This window comes from Neophocaena asiaeorientalis, unplaced genomic scaffold (genome assembly GCF_003031525.2).
Source record: "Neophocaena asiaeorientalis asiaeorientalis breed wild unplaced genomic scaffold, Neophocaena_asiaeorientalis_V1.1 scaffold504, whole genome shotgun sequence".
NCBI classification, from domain to species: domain Eukaryota; kingdom Metazoa; phylum Chordata; class Mammalia; order Artiodactyla; family Phocoenidae; genus Neophocaena; species Neophocaena asiaeorientalis.
Genome location: NW_020174438.1, coordinates 4073094 through 4077358, shown reverse-complemented (window position 1 = coordinate 4077358; position 4265 = coordinate 4073094).

Below are 4265 nucleotides of genomic sequence, written 5' to 3'. Positions count from 1 at the left end.
ACATATATACACTAATATGTATAAAACAGATAACTAATAAGAACCTGCTATATAAAATTAAAAATAAATAAATAAAAATTTTTTAAATGGGCAGAAGATTTGAATAGATATTTTTCCAAAGAAGACATACAAATGGCCAACAGACATATGAAAAGATGCCCAAAGGGCACAGGACCAGCTGCTATTTTTATATATTTTTTACAACTGAAGCTTGGGTTTTGGAAAACCTGGGAGGCTTTGGGGAAGAAGCTCAGGTTACGGGGATCAGGCCCAAGGATGGAATTCATGACTCTTGGACTCTGACACCTGAATAAGGACAAACCTGAAAGACAAGGTAGCCCAGACACTTGCTGATCTGACCAAGGGGCCTGAGTATGGAACAGAATGAAGAAAGTGCCCAGTCAAAATGCACAACTAGGCAGGATCCATAACAGAACTCCTGGCTCCAGGCTACATATATGGAATTCCAGCTGTTGCCGACTTGGGCTTTCCTGTCCTCAGGTTCACCGCTAGAGATGCATCACCAACTTACTTTAGATCCATGTTGTTGAGGGACAATGAAACAATTGCTGCTTACCCCTTGGTCACTACACATGACAATCAGAATCCAGTGTGCACCTGCCATTGGGTCACTTCCTCCAGCACCTGCCCAGCTGGGGGCTTTGGGGAAGAAAGCACATAATCCTGGCCTCCAGCCCTCCTGCTTATCCTGCTGTAAGTAATCATTCATCCACTCTGACTCCTGACCCACCCAGACGTCTGAGGCCCCACCTCATCTCTCTCCTGGACTATTGCAGCAGCCTCCAGTTTGCCCTCCCTACCCCCAACTCTTACCACACAAATCCACTGCACAGAAAGCTACCCCATCAGTTTTATTAAGGCGCAGTCAGGATCAGGTGCTCAAGCTGGTCTGAACCTCTTCAGTGTCATCCTCACTGCTTAGAGAATAAAGTCTAAATCCCTCAATTGGACATCAAGATCTTACACAATCCAGGCACAACTTTCCCTTCTCATTTCATTTCCCATTCTAGTCTCACATGGATCCCCACCCTGTGCTTGAGCCATATTTAAATTCTTGTTCTCCTATAATGTTCTGCATTTTCCAACCGTCCTATCTTTTCAGTCTATTCTTTCCCCTCTGAAGCCCTCCTTTGTCTCTGCACTCATTGAAATCCTAGCTATTCTTTACAACTCATTCTTTTTTTTTTAACATCTTTATTGGAGTATGATTGCTTTACAATGGTGTGTTAGTTTCTGCTTTATAACAAAGTGAATCAGCTATACATATACATATATCCCCATATCTCCTCCCTCTTGCGTCTCCCTCCCACCCTCCCTATCCCACCCCTCTAGGTGGTCACAGAGCACCGAGCTGATATCCCTGTGCTATGTGGCTGCTTCCCACTAGCTATCCATTTTACACATGGTAGTACATATAAGTTCATGCCACTCTCTCACTTTGCCCCAGCTTACCCTTCCCCCTCCCTGTGTCCTCAAATCCATTCTGCGTCTTCATTCCTGTCCTGTCCCTAGGTTCCTCATAACCACATATTTTATTTATTTTTTTATTATTATTTTTTAAAATAAATTTATTTCTTTTATGTATTTATTTATGGCTGTGTTGGGTCTTCCTTGCTGCACGTGGGCTTTCTCTAGTTGTGGTGAGCGGGGACTACTCTTTGTTGTGGTGAGCAGGCTTCTAATTGCAGTGGCTTCTCTTGTTGTGGAGCACAGGCCCTAGGCACACAGGCTTCAGTAGTTATGGCACACGGGCTCAGCAGTTGTGGCACACAGGCTTAGTTGCTTCATGGCATGTGGGATCCTCCCGGACCAGGGCTCGAACCCATGTTCCCTGCACCAGCAGGCAGATTCCTAACCACTGCGCCACCAGGGAAGTCCCATAACCACATATTTTAGATTCCACTTCCTCCATGAAGCCTTCTTAGTTGGAAGTAACTTCTCATTTCTCTCTGCCTCTAAGTACTTGTCATCATCTAAGTAGCCATCCTTGTCGCTCTCTGCCTGTGTTTCAGTTTAACCCTTATTTGAATGTAAACTCTTTGAGGGCAGTGCCATGTATTAAATTGCTAGCATGGTGTGTATATTCAATAAACATTTGCTGAAGCTGAACTTATCTAGAGGATGAAATTAGACAGGGAGTTCTGGGGCAGTTAATAGAAGAAAGAAAGAATAGAGATCCTGGCCCTGTGTCCTCACAAAGCCAGCACGCCCTCAAGGATGAGGCTGGGGAGGAAGTCGCAGTGCCCCTAGGCATGGCCACATCCCAAGGGCTCACTACTGTCTCCAGCCACATAAATCCTGCCGCAGTGTTCAGAGACAGAGCCTTGACCTGGTGAGAAGCAGACACAACAGCTGTCCGAACCCAGGTCACCTGGGTGTTAAGATGCTGAGACGTTAATGCCAGAAGCATGCAGCCCAGACTCAAGCACCCACGTTCGTGTGTCCTTCTCAGGGCATAATATGGCTCTCTTGGACGAGGGGCAGGGAGAGTTAGCCGTGACATTACATTGCGCTCCCGTGAACAGCATCAAGATGGCTTGAGGTGTGCAGAAGTGATAGAGGTCATGAAAAGGCTTCTGTTTCGCTCTGCACAAGCCCTGACGTCTTTGGCTTTCAGCTTCCCCACTTCCTCTGGTCTGGCATAAAGAAGGCCCAGTTGTCAGCTCTGGGCACTGCTTGCACTCCTGCCCTCCCGTAGGAACCCAGGTTTCCTACAGAACAGAGGGAGTGGTGAGCTGTCATCCCCTGAACTTCTCAGGGAACAAATTCCTGGAGATATGGGAATTTGCCATGAGGCAGGAAGCTTCTTCCTAGTGACTTGGGTTGGAGGTAGGAGGAAAAGGAGGTGAACAGAGGATCTGGCCTTGGCCCTAGCCCTAGGGTTCCAGCATGCACAGTAGGCTCAGGGATAGCCTGTGTGACCATTGGGAGTCCACCACCCGACCACCACTGCCACCGCTGCTCAGGGAAAAGGGAAAAATAAAAACCTCTGTAAGATGAGCTCCTACACACAAACCTGGAGGCTTATGGGGCCCCACAAACCTGCCACTACCAGTGAGTGACTGATACAATAGGTATCTCAGTAGAACGCAGTTCACTTAGAAGGTTGAATGGTTACCACTGAATTCCACTAAAATCCCATCAGTTATCAGAGCTTTATAAGAGCTCCTGACAAATAATGATAACTTACTGTTATGGGTTGAAGTCCTAACCCCCAGCACCTCATAATGTGACCATATTAGAAATAGGATCGTTGCAGATGTAATTAGTTAAGATGAGGTCACTAGGGTGGGCCAGATTCAATGACTGGTGTCTTATAATGAGGGAAATATGGACAGATACACACACACACACACACACACACACACACACACACACACACACACAAAGGAGAGCACCATGTGAACAGACACAGAAGATGGCCATCTACAACCAAGGAGAGAGGCCTGGAATAGATTCTTGCCAAACAGCACTCAGTAGGAACCAACACTGCAGACATCTTGATTCACACTTCTAGCCTCCAGATCTGTGAGACAACATATTTCTGTTGTTTAATCCACTCAGTTCATGGTACTTTGTTATGACATTCCTAACAAATAAACACTCTTACCATTGAAAAATTCTCACTATAAATCATGATCACTTATTTCAGTTAGCCCTAAAACAACCCAATAAGTCAGGTACTTTTATTTATCCTCATTTTTCCAAACGAGGGCTCTGAGGCTATGAAAGGTTAAGAAATTTGCCCAAAGTATTAAGTTGTGGAGCCAAGATTTGAACTCTGCTGCCTGACTCTGAAATCCGTGTTCTTTTCTGCACCACCCACCACTGCCTCAGAAAGAAGGGAAGTCCTGATTAACAATTCTGTCGTGGGAACCAGGCCCACGTGAGCTCTGCCTGATAGTCGTGCTCCCCATGTGGACACATTCAATTCATTGTTGTCAACACAATGGGCTTCCTGACATGCCACCGGAGTAGACAACACCTGGCAGCTCCCAGATGGCCACACAGGAGCCAGGGTGGATGACAGGCCAGCAAGGGCCAACAGGTGAGGCCCAGCTGACAGGATTTGGCAAGAGGGTGAGGCCAGTATCCATGGACCTGACAGGTTCAGTCATGGTTCTACAGGGTGGGTGTCACTGGGCACTAAGAGAAGCCAATGAGAATTCTGTGAAGGCAGGAAACAGACGGGCAGTTATTAGGAATTGAGCCTAAAAAGGAATAAGGACAAGACAGGGGCAGAA